Here is an 18902-nt window from a genome sequence, read left to right on the forward strand (position 1 = left end):
TGGTGGTGCTGGCCTTTAATCTCAGCACTAGCGAGGCAGAGTGAGAAGGATTGATTGCTGTGAGATAAAGTCTAGCCTGGGACTACAGAGTGAGTTCTGAGTCAGCCTGGGCTGGAGTGAAACCCTACCTCAGAAAATCAGGAAAAATAAAACCCTCTTAGGCATGAAACAATCTGTTAATTCATGAATTATCAGCTTTACGTGTCTTAGAAGACATTCCTCATACTCCTAATAGGCCATGAATTCATGACTACTAGCACATGGTTCATGCACAGAACTGTCTGATTGAAATGATGTTAGGCTACAACAATAATATCGTAAGACTGTTTACCTTGTGGAGGCTTCATCCGTTTTCTTTTTGTACTTCATTCTCTCAATCAGACACACAGAAAGCTCACATCTCATCACAGAAACATACTGAAAGGAAATACAGAAACCTACTTTTATTGGTTGATGGAAATGAAGCTTTCCTTAATAGATATTTTATATTTAGTATTTCACTATTAAGCATAGTTTGGTATAAATGCACGTTTTCAGTGGCATGAAAGCATGGCGTGAATGACGTGAGCAGAAATTTGCATTTATACAGCACCTTCCAAAGGCTTGGGATAGCAAAGCAAAGCAGAAATGCTCCCTTAACTTTGCAATTAAGAATTCACTTCTAATTACTGTTACTTAAATGTGCAGTCTCTTTTTAATCACAGTCGTACACCTGTGGTTCAGTGCTCTGACTGAGCCTTCGTCTTATCACTAAGGGGGGAAAGTTACATGACTGAATTCTATACAGAAGGGTACACGGACATGTGACATCAATAACAATACCAAAGATATAACTATTTTTAGAAACCATCATTCTTCTAGATTATGCCTTCACCCAGATTAAATCATGTGCATGCACACACACACACACACACACATACACAGGCACACTCACACACACACAGGCACACTCACAAATTCAGCTGTGCAACATGCTTAAGATTCAGACTCGGATACACTTCTGCTCTCCCACCAGGAAGTTACGAGATGCGCTCTGAAAACCAGCTTGTTAACGCGTACTCTACGGTAGTAAATCCTCAGCCAGTGGAACTACAATTGCTAACAAATGTGAGGTTCTTGGTTTTCTTGTATAATCAAGGGGCCAGTAAATAGCACGGTGTTTAAAAAAGTGATATCTTACTACTACTAGGGGAAATCACTATTCAGCAGCAACATATGGTCCTGAAAGGCTGCAGCCTCATGAAGGAAGCTAACGAAAGACATGCAATTCTAAGAGGGTGCCTGCAGCTCCAGAGAAGACCCCAGTGACAGCCACGCACGTAACTGGCTGCAGTCAAGCACACAGTTCCATTCCCAGAAGCTCGTTGAGAGAAGATTTATTAACAAACCTGTCGTGCTGTGGGGACCAGTGATCACAAATGGACAGGGCACCCCTCCCACCTTGTAAGGCTGCCACAGACAGCAGAACAGGGAGGACTAAGCAGGCAGCAGATCTCAAAATCCACGCTCAGGGGCTGGAGAGATGGCTTAGCGGTTAAGCGCTTGCCTGTGAAGCCTAAGGACCCCGGTTCGAGGCTCGGCTCCCCAGGTCCCACGTTAGCCAGATGCACAAGGGGGCGCACGCGTCTGGAGTTCGTTTGCAGAGGATGGAAGCCCTGGCGCGCCCATTCTCTCTCTCTCCCTCTATCTGTCTTTCTCTCTGTGTCTGTCGCTCTCAAATAAATAAATTAATTAATTAAAAAAAAATCCACGCTCAGTGATGAAGTCAGAAGTCAGACATTCGTGAATACAGACTCAGGGGTGCGTGTTTAAAATCCTATGACTCGCTGGGCATGGGGGCACACGCCTTTAATCCCAGCCCTCGGGAGGCAGAGGGAGGTAGGAGGATCACTTTGAGTTTGAGGCCAGCCTGGGAATACATAGTAAATTCCAGGTCAGCCTGGCCTAGAGTGAGTCCCTATCTGGAAAAACCAACCAACGAACTAACTAAATAAATGAACAAAATCCCACAACTCAGAAGGTAGAGGCAGGGCTAGACACACGGCTTAGTGGTTAAGCGCTTGCCTGTGAAGCCTAAGGACCCTGGTTCAAGGCTAGATTCCCCAGGACCCATGTTAGCCAGATGCACAAGGGGGCGCATGTATCTGGAATTTGTCTGCAGTGGCTGGAAGCCCTGGTGTGCCCATTCTCTCTCTCTCTCTCTTTCTCTGCCTATTTCTCTGTTGCTCTCAAATAAAATAAAATTAAAATTAAAAATTAAAAAAAAAAGAAGGTAGAGGCAGAAGGATCAGGAGACCCCAGCCCATGCTCAACTACATAGTGAATTCAAGACAAGCCTGGACTACATGAGTCCCTTAACAAAGAAACATAGCAATAGAAAAGTAGTTTAGACATCCTTGAATTCCTCATATAGTATAATGCTGTGAACATGATTATAAAATAAGCTGTCCATTTAAAAACAAATATTGAGGCTTTTCAAGATGCAAGTAGTGTGCTTATTTGTAATGATTAAAGTAATAATAACAGAACATACAATAATCACAATAATAACTAGGGATGATGGAAATCAGACAATTCTTGCTCTATATGTGAAGGTCCATGGAGATAGAAAGGGTCAGGGAGACATAACTGCAGAATGTGATAAGGTATTTTATTGAAGAACAAAACAGGAAATATCGGTTTCTGCTGACCTTTGGGAAGGACTTCTAGGGGATTTTTTTTTCCAGTAATAATATCAGTGGAAAATGTTTAATTTGGGCTGGAGGGATAGCATAGTGGTTAAGGCGTTTGCCTACAAAGTCAAAGGACCCCAGGTCGATTACCCACGTTAGCCATATGCACAAGGGGGTGATGCATCTGGAGTTTGTTTGCAGTGGCTGGAGGTCCTGGTGCATCCATTCTCTCTCTCTCTCTCCCTCTTTCTCTGTCAAATAAAACAAAATATTTTTTGTTTGACTTATCAGGGAGTAGGAACACTCATATATACATATTCACAGAAATTACCAATAAGACCCTTGATTTCATACAAAAATGTTACAATAATAGGTTGTTAAGAGAATAGCTTCAAAAGTAATATATTCATGTGTCCCTAAGTGTGTTAGTTTGGATGAATGACTCAATATCCTTGAGGCTTAGTTTCTCTATTTCTTCATGGGAAAAGATACAATATGTCTCTGAGGACAGGCAGGAAGATGAAATCTTTAATGTAAAGCATCTCAGATTTCAACACATGGCCAGAATTCCATACAGTTAGTTGCTTTTATTTTTCATTCTAGTTTTCTCCCAAGTATGGCAGGAGCTCCACCCAGTACCCGATGAGTGAAGCTGCTGAGTGAGGCTCTGTGACACGAAGCTCAGTGGCTGGTTGCAGGAAAAGGTGACCCTCCTGTTGGAGGTAATAAATAGCATGTCTGACGCCATGCTTAGGACTGGCTCTTTTCCAACTTATATAAAATATCATCACAAGCATTCCAAGTAAGCAAACAGCTTAGAGATAAAATGATTTCATAAGCTCAAAAAGCCAGAATATTTTAAAGTCTGGAATAAAATTAAAATAATCTAACCAACACTTCAGTGCTTATTAAAAGCACACTAATTTTAAGAGAAATTAATCGTTAGAATGCCCTCCAATCAGAGGTTGGCCCACAATAACCAGCCCTGGGGAAGGAAGCACTGCATTCTCTGCTGGCCTCCCTATGCGGCAGTGAGGCTGGGGGTAGGTTAAGAATTCTGAAAGACTTCTCTAATATCATCAAATGTTGGATTGAAACATAGTTCATTAATCATATACAATAGTGTCACAAAAGGAAGGAAACCAATTTTGTGGAATCAGGACTTCGAGACTGTAAGTGATCCATAAAAATGCATTCTCAATAAGTAAACCTCAATAGACTCTTAGGTGGATGAATATACTCCTTTGATGGCCAGATGGTGTAGGTCGAGAGTAAAGCTTAAAATTAATGAGGTAAGGGTAGAATATAGCAGCTAATTATAAACAAAATCCTCATGAGGGCTTGGCGAGACAGCTTAGTGGTTAAGGTGCTTGCCTGCAAAGCCAAAGGACCTTGTTTCATGTACTCATTTAAGTAAGCCAGATGCAGAAGGGGGCACATGCGTCTGGAGTTTCTTTGCAGTGGCTGGAGGCCCTGATGCAGTTATTCTCTTCCTTCCTCTCTCTCTCTCTCGTGTGTGTGTGTGTGTGTGTGTGTGTGTGTGTGTGTGCCATCTCTACTTCTTCCTTTGTCTGTTGCTCTCAAATAAATACATAAATAAATAATTTAAAATTTTTATTTATCTATTTGAGAGAGACTGACACAGAGAGAAAGGCAGAGAGAGAGAGAGAGAGAGAATGAGCGTGTGGGCGCCTCCAGCCACTGCAAACGAACTCCAGACGCGTGCGCCCCCTTGTGCATCTGGCTAAAGTGGGTCCTGAGGAACCAAGCCTCGAACAGGGGTCCTTAGGCTTCACAGGCAAGTGCTTAACCGCTAAGCCATCTCTCCAGTCCAAATAAATAATTAAAAAGATTTGAAAAGATTAAGAAAAGTATTCATATTCTCAGAATGGAAACTTCTACTAGAAATTTGAAGATGAAATAATTCAAAGAAAATTCTCCAAATAGCTCACAAGACGGGGTAAGAATGCCATACATGAAACCTTTGGCTCTGTCACGTTCTAGTTGTAACATCCTGCGTTTCTCTTCAGTACAACATAGGCACTATGGCACTTCACAAAAGATTTTCCATGTCATTAAGTTAGAATCTTTCTGAAAATTACACTGTGAAGTACCTGATCTAGAACACTGAGTTTGGGGGCTCAGGAGATAAAATACTTGCCATGCAAGCATGAGTTTGGATCTCCAGACCCCATGTAAAGTCAGATGTAGTTCACATCTGGAATGATAGCACTCATAGGGAGAGATGGGAGATGGCTGTAAGGAAATCCCCAGAGGCTCAGGGGCCAGCTGACCTGGAAAGTGCAGTGGTAAGGAGCAAGAGGCCCATCTTGATGATGGTAGAACCAAAAACGCTCCCCTGTGGCTGTCCTCTGAGCTCCACACGTATGCCATGGCACATGCCCAAACATACACACATCATGCATATGCACCTGAAGATCCATTGAAAAGAAAATTACAATTATTCACTTATTGCCTTCTCAATATTAAAGAAAAAAATTGAAGCAAAAATTGGGGTTTCTAGACCTAACATTTTTCATAACAGCTGAAAGAGCTACTGTTTTATATTCACTCATGGCCATCAGCTTCCTGTATGTGTAGACAATCCTGTTGCTAGCTCGGAATGTTGTGCAGCCCTTTGCTCTTTTATAAATCATGTTGATTCACCTAGATGGTTAAACTCTTTTAACTAACAACGGGAAAATATTATAATATAAAAATGCAACTCCAGAGACGAGGTGGCCAGGCTTAGGGCTACACAGCGCAGAAAGAAATCATCAAGGCTCATTACAACAGAACATTCCAGGGAGGTACACACATGCTCTTTTTAATGGAATTCATTGAAGCAGGATGTAAATTGCACTTCAAGACATGCCCCTTGAATTTTAAAGTACCTCTCTCCATCTTTATGCAGGGTTTTGTAGTGTAGCATTTTCTGTTTTTCTTATCTTATATTTCACCATGCATGGTGGAACCAGCATGAGTCAAGATTTGAGCCAACCCAGTTACATGTGTCTGGCCAACCATTGTCCTGCCTTGAGAAAATGTCCTCATGTCTCTTAGGCTCAGCGATGATTGTACACTGATGGTAATACTCCTGAGCAGAGTCATGAGGATTACAGGTGATACACTGTGGACATTTCCTTTGCACAATGTCTGCCATGGAGAAATAGTTCCCTAATTATTAGCAACAACTCAAAGCTGCTGTTGCCAGGGAAGGTAAATGTATGCAATAATGTCTTTGTAAGCTCACACAAGATTTAAGCTTCCTGGAGTTCCCTAAGGAGCTCTACTGATGCAACTGTGGGCATCTTGAGGCTCAAGGACACCCCACTGCTTCCAAAATTCTGACCTAAAACAAAAGTCTTTACTTAAGATCAAATGGCTTTTGGACTTAAAATCTAAAAGCAAGAGACATTAGTACCCTGATTAAATTAAATTAAACAGATACGTAGGTATAATCTTTAGTAAGAGTAAGCAAATTTGTGTCAAATATGCCTGTGTTATTCACTGTTGTTCTAAGGAGACCGTGGGCAGCATGTAACTTTCTTCACAATGCTGACAGATATGCATGGTCACACTGCCAAGCTCTGAAGAGCCAGCTGTCCTCAGGAGAAGATGGACCCAAGAGAGAGAGAAAGACTGCACATGCCAGGGCCCACATCCCCTGCAAACAAATCCCAGATGCATGTGCCACTTTGTACATCTGGATTTACATGGGTACTGGGTAATCAAACCTGAGTCCTTTGGCTTTACAGGCAAATTCCTTAACTGCTAAGCCATCTCTCCAGCGTGTCCTGGAGAATTTTTCAGGAATGTTTCCTACTCTTTATACATTAAGAATCTAAAAAGAAAAATAAATAAAGATTGGGTTTTTTTTCTTCATAAAAGTTGACGACAAATGCTAGTGGGGAAAAGATTGTCCCAATAATGGAAATTTGCACCTGAAGTATTGGTATCGAATCAGATCTAGTTGTTTTTGTTTTGTTTTGTTTTCTCTTCAGTTTATCTGGGTTATATTGTTGATGCGACGCATCCTCTCCGAGCTTTACTTCCTTTACTGTCTAACAGGGTTCTTGTGCAAAACAAAATTATTAGAGAGAAAAGACTGTGCCATGATCTGCCACTCCTGTCCGTGCAACAGACACTCAATTTCCACAGTCACACATAATGATGTCCAATACATTTTTAGCTTGTCATCCTATTTTTAACACTTTTTCTTCCCATTTGCATGGGTCTTACCAGGCCATGACCTGCCTATTTTTACCATGCCCTTGTCTCACTCAGTAGCAAACCTGAAAGGTCCGTGACCAAGCTGAGTCAGACACAGAAGAGAATGTGTTAGAGGCCACCCTCCAGCTCTGTCCATAGCTCCACCTGCTGGCCCCAGCACTGGGACTGACCTCAGACTTCCTGTTAACAAATGTTAACCCAATCCAATCCTATGGGCCAAATACAAAAGGTCATCTCAAGAGAATCTAAAAGAAGTAGAGCACTCCAGTGATCCCAGCAGTCAGGGTGTGGAGTCTGGAAGGTGAGAAGTTCAAGGCCAATCAAAGCTACATACCAAGGTCAAAGATATACTGGGCTATAGAAAAACTTGTTTCCAAAAACAAAACAAAAACATGCCTATCACTGTATGTCCGTGTGATTAAGTAAGAAAGTGCTGGCTGCCAGGAGCCCAGCTTTGGTATCCCATAGGAAAGAAGGCTTAGATCTGGAAGTACATCTAGACGACTATTCTTTCCGCACCAGCTGGTCTCCCACAGCATCAAGGCCTTAAAGCAGCATGGGCCACAGCATTGTGAATACTTTCTTGTTTTCTTCCGGTACTTAAGCCCCCAACCTAAAGCCATATGCTGTAAAGGGTGAATCGTTGGTTCTTGCAAAGCAGCTCTTACGTTTATCATCATCCTTACCATTCCGAGGAAAGGATGCCTTGGGCCACAATGACACTGTGTGTCACACTGACTGTGGCTCTTAAATCCCAATAGCAACAGGAAAGACGATAGTAGAGAAAGCTCAGCTCAGGAGTCAGCCCTCCCAAAAGTGTGTTGAAATTCTTTTTCTTCAGTCGAAGAAGGAATGAAGGAAACAGCTAGATGAGCCCACTCTGTTCATGGAGGGCCATCCTCCTTCACAGAATCTTCATACTCAAGCTTTCTCTTCAGAGAAAAGGACACTCCTCACATCTCTTTTAGGAAGTCCAAGGAACCACTCTAGCTATAGCACATCCCAGGTAGCCAATGACCTGTGCGATGGTAATCAAGTCACATAACTTAGCATGATCCTTTTGGAAATGAAGAGTTTTGTTAAATATAAATATATGTAAGTGCTGGAGAAATGGTTTAGTGGTTAAGGCGCTTGCCTGCAAAGCAAAGGACCCAGGTTCTACTCCCCAGTACCCCCATAAGCCAGATACACAAGGGGACGCACACACCTGGAGTCCTTTAGCAGTGCCTAGAGGCCCTGGCACACTCATTCTCTCCCTCCCTCTCTCTCTCTCTCTCTCTCTCTCTCTCTCTCTCTTTCTCTCTCTCTCTCTTTCTCTGTCTCCTGCCTATTTCTAACTCTCTCAAATAAATAAATAAAAATAAAATATTTTAAAAAATCAAATCAAATCAATATATGTGATGATGCCCAGTCTTAATGTAGCAGTAAGAGTTTTCTTGCCTTTCAAATTAACATCTTCATATTTGAAGGGACTGGAGTTCTATGCCAAAGAAAACTGAGCATTTCTGTCTTTGGGAAATGAGCAAAGGCACTGTATGGATCAGAAACTCCCAAGTGTTTTCCAATCCAACATACAAAATAATGAGACACTTCTCCATTAATACACTTCCTTGGCTAATCATGTTGATGGGCTGAGATTGCTAAGTATCAAATATAGATGAGGAAAGGTGTAGGATATAATTCCCCAGATTATTCCAGTATTTCCTTTTCCTATCATGTTGATGATCACTATTACTAACAGAGTTTGCTAACTGAAGCATGCAGCTTGGAAGCTCCATAAGGAAAGATCTTTCAGGTGACCAGACAGAGCTAGACTGGAACAATTTGACATAAATCTACTCCATGAGGTGGTCTGAACATGCCTTCTCAAGTAAATCATTACACAGCTCAGGAGAGTGAGGTAAAATATCTCTCCAAAGAAAGGAGCAAAGAACAAAGAAGGCTTTAAGATTATACTTCTTTGGTGTTTAAAATCACTCACAATTGTAAAGATGCTGAATAGTAAAAGAATATGGAATAAGAAAACCTGACTAGCCACTCCCACAATCTCCCTAGTTCACCCCACTAAAGAAAATAGTTCTGTCACATATGGGTTTGGGTCACTATGTTCATGCAAGAATTTATATCCAGTTTTGACAGCTCCTGATGATGCTACTATATACTTACCTTATACTTCAAAATATCATATCTCCTTTCACTTTAGATATGCACAAAAATAGTGAGGGAGCCAGAGGAAGAAAGGCAAAATTGAGAGAAACAGAGAAAGAAAATAGAATCTACTAATAAGCCAACAGGTCCTTCCTGATGAATACTCAGTTATTTTCAACTTTCTTCTATCAACAATTAATTCTGGAATATTCTTACATGTCATATGATATTATATATCTATCCTATGGTATTATATATCTGTATGTTATTTCTATTGATTACAATCTACAAAATTGTATTAGTGGATTATAGGATATGTAGTTTAAAATTTAAAATTAATATATTAAATTAATGGATTTACATGCTCATTTATTAATTTATTTTTATTTATTTATTATTATTAGTTTTGGTTTTTTGAGGTAAGGTCTTACTCTGGAGCAGGCTCACCTGGGATTCACTATGTAGTCTCAAGTTGGCCTCAAATGCACAACAGTCCTCATAGCTCTGCCTTCCGAGTGCTGGAATTAAAGGTGTTGTATTCAGATCCTAACCTTCAAGTTGTAATTCTCCTGCTTCAGTCTATCATATGCTAAGCTTAGAGGTGGGTGTCATATACCCCACAACTCCATTCAATCTATTAAAGAAAACAATTTGGCTGATTTAGTCTCACCAGCAATTCACAAGTAATACTATTTTCTCCAACCTGTGAAAATGAATGAAATTATTTTTATGATTTTTTTAAAATTATTTATTTATTTATTTAAATGAGAGCTACAGACACAGAGAGAAAGACAGATAGAAGGAGAGAGAGAGAATGGGAGCGGCAGGGCTTCTAGCCTCTGCAAACGAACTCCAGACGCGTGCGCCCCCTTGTGCATCTGGCTAACGTGGGACCTGGGGAACCGAGCCTCGAACCGGGGTCCTTAGGCTTCACAGGCAAGCGCTTAACCGCTAAGCCATCTCTCCAGCCCATTTTTATGATTTTTAAGGGTAAAATATATGTTGTCTGTAATAACCTTGAATTGCAATACCATTGCTGCTTGCCATGATCTCAGACTATTCATTTTCCTTATCTGTCATACTTTAGAATAATTCATTTTTCAAATTATGAAATTTTGTATTCACACCAGATTTCCCTTTTGCTTGTCAATATTTTTTGAATTGTTATGTTATCCAGGATATCCTCCAAGTCATATCAATTTTCCTGTCCAATTCTCCTAATTGTCAAGTCCAGACAAAAGTAATTACATTTGACCCCTTAAAAAATTCTTTCAATGGCCAGGCATGGTGGGGCATGCCTTTAATCCCAGCACTCAAGAGGCAGAAGTAGGAGGATCACAGTGAGTTCAAGTCCACCCTGAGATTCCATAGTGAATTCCAGGTCAGCCTGAGCTAGAGTGAGACCCTACCTTGAAAACAAACAAACAAACAAAAATTCCTTTCAAGTAATAAAACTTCCTGTATATTTACTTATAAATTATAATTTTGGCATTCTTTTATAATTATATTGAGAAGCATCTTCATTAATAAAGGAAGATTTGCATGAAATTGACTATTTGGCAGCTATAAATATAAGACCCTATTGCCTATTGCATGCTTGCACAAATTTACAACTAAAGTCTAAAAAAATACAAGTTTTTAATCTCAGCATACAACTGTAGCACATTGGAAAGCTTCAAATTGCTAACTTGCTAACCAAGAAAATACTAAAAATTTTAATCACATATCTTTCTTTCATATTTATTTATTTATTTAACATTCAATCAGATGGGTATTTTAGAGGCCACTCTCCCTTTTCATTATTGTATTTAAACCTGTTCTCTCTTCCCTTTCTACTTGTTTTCTTTTTGTTAAAATTATAGTTATTCTATTTTAATATATGTCCTGGTAAAGTGAGCTACTAATTATTATATTTTAATAAGTCATTTCAACTTAAATTTATTTCTTTTCTATCTCTTTGTCTTTCTATTACTGTTTTTATTTTAACTATTTAATACATGTTGCTTAGAAAGATTAGCTAAACATATATATTCATATGTCTCGAGTAATAAAAGCTAAGTATTCATATTGCCCGTTTTCAACAGACAGGTGAGTGACAAGGACTTTATAGTGTCTTAAATTCATCTGAGACATATATATTAACTTGATGGGACATCATTTCATTGTTTTCTGAATTCCTGCATTAAATAAGGAGGCATTATTTCATAGAGAAGAAAATGAGGGCATCAGCCACGATCAATTCTATGTGCCTAGGAACAGGCCTATTTGAAAAGAAGTCTAGATCCCATCAATCTAATGAAGGAGCATGACAAATATTCAGGGCTCAGCTTTACAAACATATGTTTTTCAGTTTACTCGATAGGACTTATTTTATTTTAGATTCTTATTGTTTTAACTTGAATTTAAATTATGATATATTGTATAAGTCTTCTACTTGTCAGATTTTAATGACCTTGAAAGAAAAAAAAATTGGGTTGAGTTAAAGAAAGAGAGATCTGTCAAAAGAAAATTATATAAGGTTCTGAGGTTCATGTCATAGCAGACTGACCCTTAAATGTCATTATGATGGAACAATGCATTCAAAATGACATTCAAAAATGATATCTCTCTGAGAGGTCTGGACATGGGTCCCGAGAAACACTGCTCCTTTATGCATCTCGACATCACAGATAAGGTAAACTATCAAAACACATCTAAATCAATACCATAAATTGGGGAATTTGGCATCAGTACATTTTCCACACAACCCCTTTAAAAGAAAGTAATATCACTTGTCAGATTCTGAAAACATACAGGCAAATACTGTGGCTTCCATCACCATGAGCATTGGATATATGCCTAGTATGTGCATGGATTTTACAGCCAGTCACTTGAGAAGACCACCGAAGAGAATACTGATTGAATTCATGTGTAGAAGACACAGTGCAGAAATGGTAGACCTTTCCATTCCATTGTTACTCCTGCATGTGCATTCTTTAATCTAATGATAGAAAGATGTAACGCCTGATTCGTTGTGTTCAGAAACTTGGGGTAACTGGGTATGTAAATAGTTAATAGATTATTTCACTTAAATCACGACAAGAATAGTTTCTAGTGCCTTCGTCAGTGGCTTTAATGTTACAAAGCTTGTGCATAAAAAATAAACTAAGAGGGAATAAAGGTAGGGATAAAAGAAGACACTCACATCACTTTCCAAAAATTGTACATGTTGTTGTAGTTCCAAGAAATGATAGAAACAAATGGGAAGCACTTAATGGATAAACTTAATAAAAGTTCACACAATCAAAGCCAGGCACAGTGGCACGTGCCTTTAATCCCAGCACTCAGGAGGCAGAGGTAGGAGATTACTGTGGGTTCAAGGCCAGCCTGAGACTACATAGTGAATTCCAGGTCAGCCTGGTCTAGAACAAGACTCTACCTCAAAAAAAAAAAAAAAAAAAGTTCACACAATCAGCAATGATCCATAGCCAACTACTTTATCAAGAGAAGGCAAGGTGAAAATGACTTTCTTAAAAACCTGGAGTAAAAATTACCAAAACATCTCTTCAAATGTACTTATTAATGAAGAGTTACAGGATTGCATCCTATGTTTAAATCCATACATAATATATAACATATATTACATACATAATATACGTAATTGAACATATACACTCTTTTATATCCTGGACCCATTGGAAAGCGACAGATTTGTATACTGCTTAAGTGTAACCCACATTCACTGACTTCACAAGGCATTTCATGAAGACAGATGACAAAGACATCATAGGCTGTTTTGCTAAAAGAAATATTACCCAAGAGGCAGTGTCATAGACATAAAATTATTATTATGCTCTGTGCCAGAGACAGTCAATGTTCATTCTATGCTTCTAACATGTATTCAGATTTGTCACGTCTCAAGGGCTGATTGTCAGTCTTTAAGCCTGTTCTTCCTTTTGTGCCCTATTTTGTCTTTAATTTTGGCTTGAAGGAGAGTTATCATGTAATTTTGATGAAATATTACTTGCACATTTGGAACATACTTAAATAACTTATATAATTGCCTATGCAAGCTTTTCCTATATTAGTGACAAGCTTAATGACAAGTTATTTTAACAATGGCAATGCCTGGTCCTGTGCATATGGAAATGTTTACAGCCTGATGAGACATCATGTGAACATCATTGCAGTTAATAATACGGGGTATTTTTCCTTATATTTTGAAGTATTTTTAGCATAAAAGTTTCAAATGAAGCATATAGAATAGAGATTCCCTTATAGCTTCCCTTAAAATCTAACATCTTATAGAATCACAGCAGTCATGAAACCAGAAATTTAATAGCCATACAGTAATACTGACTGACCTTCAGACTTTATTCAAATTGTACTGAGTTTTTATTAAGGAGCTCTCTCTTTCATTGTCATTTATGGTTGAATGGTAAATCTAGGATTCCATTATCCTTCTCTCTCTCTCTCTCTCATTTTTTTTTAACTCTCCCTCTACCCAGAAGTCTCCCCTGTCTTTCATGGTCATGACAGTTTTTTTTTTTTTAAATATTTAAAACCAAGTACTAGACAATTGCTTTGTTTAATTTGTTTTTGTTTTTTACTACAATTAGTTTGAGGCTATGTATGTATATAGGCAAAAATAGCCTGAAATGCTGTGCCTGGCTCCATTCATTCTACAGGAAGATTCATGACATTGAGATGTTGTATTTACAGTTAGGTTAACTTTTAGCACTTCCTAAAGATCTTGCCTAGCACATGACTGTACTGTGAAAACGATGTCTTATATTATAAATAGTATGATTTTTGACTTTTTGTCTGTTTATTTGAGGTAGGGTCTCACTCTAGCCCAGGCTGACCTGGAATTCACTATGCACTCTCATGGTGGCCTTGAACTCACAGTAATCCTCCTACCTCTGTCCCCTGAGTGCTGGGATTAAAGGCATGCGGCACCACTTCCGGTGGTTGCTGATATTTTTGTTGCTCAAAAAAGATTGAATTGCAGTAAGTTAGAGTGAGACCCTATCGCAAAAAACAAAAACAATAGCAACAAAAAAAGATTTTCCCAGCTTTTCCATGCCATTCTAGAGTTCCTTTTAGTATGATTATCTTTTATTCTTTTTGAACCAATATTTTCTAGAAATAAATGATATTCAAGGGTTATTCTAATATTTTTTGCTACTGTCCTGAAATTAATCATTTATCCAAGGAAGTCTCTTTTCTATTATTGAAGAAGGGACTTTGAAAGTCATAAATCTCAATAATAAGTATTCTTTTATAGCACAGGATTTCTGTGACTTTTCAGGGCTTTCCACAAATGTTTGAAAATAAATATAACAAAGACTTAGCATTATATGCATACACATATACAGTCTTTTCCATTTTTCTTTTAAAAATTTTTTTCCTTTTGGCTTTTTGAAGTAGGGTTTCACTCTAGCCCAAGCTGATTTGGAATTCACTATGTAGTCTCAGGGTGGCCTTGAACTCATGGTGGTTGTGATCATCGTACCTCTGCCTCCCATATGCTGGGATTAAAGGCATGAACCACCATGCCTGGCTTTCTTTTGTCTTTTTCTATATGTGTATCAATCTACCCAACCATCCATTTCATTGCTAATACCTGCCATTCATATTTCAGCCTTCCTCTTTTCCTTACTAACATAACTTTTCACAACTATGACAAGCTCAGTTCTCATTATCTACAACCAAATTGCTTATTAATTTAATTCTGACCTACAAAAGGCAGTTTTATCATTGCTAAATCATACATTTTCAAAAGAAAATTAGTAATTAAGTATAGCACAGAAATAGTTATTGTTTTTTCCTTAGTAGGGTCAATATACTGTCTGCTAATGGTGTTTTGGTTAGTTTATTTTATCTTGATGTGAGCTGCAGAAGCCTTAAAGGGAGAACACTTGGAGCAGGGCCTTCACCGCCAAATCCCCACTGAGAGAGCCAGGTCCTCGCTAGATCTCTTCTTTACTGAGCAGTGCCATTCCTGCCAGACCTCAGCAATAATGAAACAAGGCAGCAAACAGCCTCCCATGGGAACCTAAGGCCCTCTCCTGGTTTGCTAATGCCAAGTTTTGAGATACTAAGGTGTTTTTAAACTTTTCTACTATAGCCAAATCGAGATATCTTTTTTGCACACTTTAAAATGTGATTGGTGTTGAAGAAAGGAGTGGGCGTTTCTTTATCTCATGGTCCCTACCTTTGGCTTCTTACCCTCTCTCTCTGGCTCCGTTCTCTACCGAGGAGCTGTGCCCTTTGAAGAAACCCTTTACCATGTGCTTTGTGACCTGATCTGTGGATTGTCACTCTCAGCTACCCAGAAGCCTGCTCAGTATTTCCTGTTACAGTGGACTTGGTCTTCCAAGCTCCAACTCAAGAGCAGTAGCGTGGCCCTTCTCCAGTTTCTCCTTTCTGTTTTCATGTCTTTCATGGCCTGCCTTCATTCACCTAAGATGCCAGAGTCACCCAGCAGGGGTGGATCAGAAGGGCGAAAGGTCACAGATTGGTTTAATAATGATGTGCATGGCTATGTGGGTGTGCGCTCACATGTGCATGCATGTTCATTCAAAATTATTCTGAAATTAAAACGGTTTTCCTCTCTAGTTATTCTCAAGTGATGATGTTTGTGCAACCTCCCTCTTCCTGTATCTTTATCAAACTGTTGCTGGAAGATGGTGAACTTAGTGGTTACAAGTGTCCTAAGGAATCAGTCATGAAATATCCAGTTTCTGAAGGATTACCAGTCCTCATTTTAATGGTGATTGAGACCAGAGTTTAATACCTCCACCTCTGTCTAAGCCAGGCAAATCGGGAGAAACCCTCCTGGTAAGGATTTCCTAACAAAGGTGTGAGAGCCACTGCACAGTGCTGAGAAGCCTAAGGAGGCCCAAGCGTGGTTCCTGAGCAGTTGACCCGAACGTCACTCTCTCAAACATGAAGATGCTTTCCTGTTCTTCAATTGTGTGGCACAGTTTTAGGAAGATTGGTTTGAGTTCTTCCATGAAGGTTTGAAAGAATTCAGCTGAGAAACCATCTGGTCCTGGACTCTTCTTTTTGGGGAGGTTTTTTATTACTTTTTCAATCTCCATGAGTGTGATGGGTTAATTGAGGTGATTAATCTTCTCTGAGTTTAGCCTTGATAGATAGTATGCATACAGGAATTCATCCATCTCCTCCACATTATCCAGTTTTGTGGAGTAGAGGTTTTTGAAATAAGTCCTGATGATTCTCCTAATTTCACTTATGTCTGTTGTGATCTCTCCTTTTTCATTTTGAATTTTGTTAATTTTAAGCTTCTCCTTTTTTTTTTTTTTTTGTTTGATCAAATTGGCCAGAGGTTTGTCAATCTTGTTTATTTTTTCAAAGAACCAGCTCTTTGTTGTGTCAATTGTCTTAAGGGTTTCCTTGGTTTCCATTTCATTAATTTCTGCTCTGATTTTAATTATTTCTTTCCTTCTGGAGCTCTTTGGGTTGGATTTTTCTTGTTTTACCAGTGCCTTTAGGTGGATGGTTAGGTTATTGAATTGGGATCTTTCTGAAGGCATTGAGTGCTATGAATTTTCCCCTGAGAATCACCTTCATTGTGTCCCATAAGTTTTGGTACAATGTGTTCTCATTGTCATTCAATTCCAGGAATTTTGCAATTTCATTTTTTATTTCATCCACTATCCATTTATTGTTTAAAAGTGGGCTGTTCAGTTTCCAGGTGCCGTTGGGATTCTTGGTGGGTCTTTTGTTGTTGATTTCTAGCATTCTAAGCATTGTGATCTGATATCATGTAGGGAATTATGTCAATTTTTCTAAATATGTGAAGGCAGTTTTTGAGACCCAGTGTATGGTCTATTTTAGAGAATGTTCCATGGACTGCTGAGAAGAATGTGTAGTAAGACCTTAAAAATCAGCTGGCCATACTAAATGAAGACATAAAGAAATTCAAGGATGAATTTCAAGAATCATCAAGAAAATCAGAAACTGATGTGAAAAGGGAGCTTGATAGAGGTATGGAAATGATACATAGAAAAGTAGTAGAAAATGCAAACTTAAATGAACAAGTCCAAAACTTTCTAGAGGTTCTCAAGAATAGAGTCAACAAAGTGGAGGATAGAAACTCTGATCTGGAAGACAAGATGGAAGAATCAGTTCAAGAGTTCAAAAATGTTAGTAAGTTCAAAAGTTCCTGTAAATAGAACATGAGGGAATTGTGGGATACACTTAAATGTCCTAATATCAGAATCATTGGAATACCAGAAGGAGACGAATTTCAGACCAAAGGCATGGAGAACTTATTTAACAAAATGATTGAAGAAAACTTCCCCAGTCTCTTAAAAGAAAGGCCCATCAAGATGCAAGAAGCCAGCAGAACTCCAAACAGAGTGTACCAAAGGAGAAACTCTCCAAGACATATTATCATTAAGACTCTAAACATTGACACCAAAGAGAAAATCCTAAAAGCAGCTAGGGAAAAACAGCACACCACTTTCAAAAGTAACCCCATCAGAATTACTAATTGAGAACAATGGAAACCCTGAAAGCTAGAAGGGCCTGGAATGAAACACTCCAAAGTCTAAGAACCTATGGCTTCCAATGCAAATTACTCTACCTGGCAAAAGTATCCCTCATAATAGATGGTGAAAGAAAAACTTTCCATGACAAAACTCAGCTTTATAATTATATGAACACAAAACCAAACCTACAGAGAGTATTTCAGGAAATTCTCCACAGAGAAGAAACAAATAACCAAACCAAAATGCCTACAAGAAGCATATCACAATAACCAAACTCAGAGTAGGCACAAAAAACTTCAAAGCCCATGAAAACACCAACACACATCTACCATCACAATATGACAGGGATCAAATCAAATCTCACAGTCATTACCCTAAATATGAATGGGCTTAATTCACCCATCACGAAACACAAGCTAATAGGATGGATCAAAAAATTAGACCCCTAAATCTGTTGTCTTCAATAAACCCACCTCACCACTAAAGACAGACACCTCCTCAGGGTGAAAGGGTGGAAAACAATATTTCAAGCAAGTAGGAATAAGAAACAAGCAGGTGTAGCTATATTAATATTGGATAACATAGACTTCAAACCAAAAACAATAAAAAAACCAAGAAGGCCACTTCCCATTTATCAAGGGAATGATCCATCAAGAGGATATTACAATCATAAATCTGTATGCACCAAACACAGGGGCACCACAGTTCATAAAACAAAACATACTTGACAATAAAACAGAAATAACCACCAACACCATCATTGCTGGGGACTTAACACACCAGTAATAGAGAGATCATCCAAACAGAAACTCAACAGGGAAGTAAGAGAGCTCAACAAAACCATAGATTATTTAGACCTAACGGACATCTACAGAACTTTTCATCCCAAATCCACAGCCTACACATTCTTCTCAGCAGCTTCCCGCATCTGAAGACGACGAGCGACGGAGGAAGGACTGACAGAAAGGAAGGTCATGCGGTTTTGTCACCATGTGTGCTTCTGAGCTGCTGTCCATGCAACACAGAGAACTTGTGTTTTAGTGTGATGCTTAATTTCATGATGACACCTGTGTGAAGGACCTCTCTGCTGACGCACAGCGGATGGCTCGTGATCTGACCTGATAATTGAAACAGGATAGTGAATTGTTGATTTCCTGAAATCCTGGAGTCCAGAGGCTACATCCTTCTCCCTCTTTGGGATGTATTAGGCTACCCCGCTGTAGGAGGGCTGCTGAAGACCTGTCTTTCCTTAACTCAGGTGTGCAACTAGAAGAGCCTCCCATGGTCTTGCTTCTCTTCATCTTGCTATAGAAGATTGCCTGAGCTCCAACTTGTCCTGCATGTGAGT

Source organism: Jaculus jaculus, chromosome 4, assembly GCF_020740685.1.
Source record: "Jaculus jaculus isolate mJacJac1 chromosome 4, mJacJac1.mat.Y.cur, whole genome shotgun sequence".
Classification (NCBI taxonomy): Eukaryota; Metazoa; Chordata; class Mammalia; order Rodentia; family Dipodidae; genus Jaculus; species Jaculus jaculus.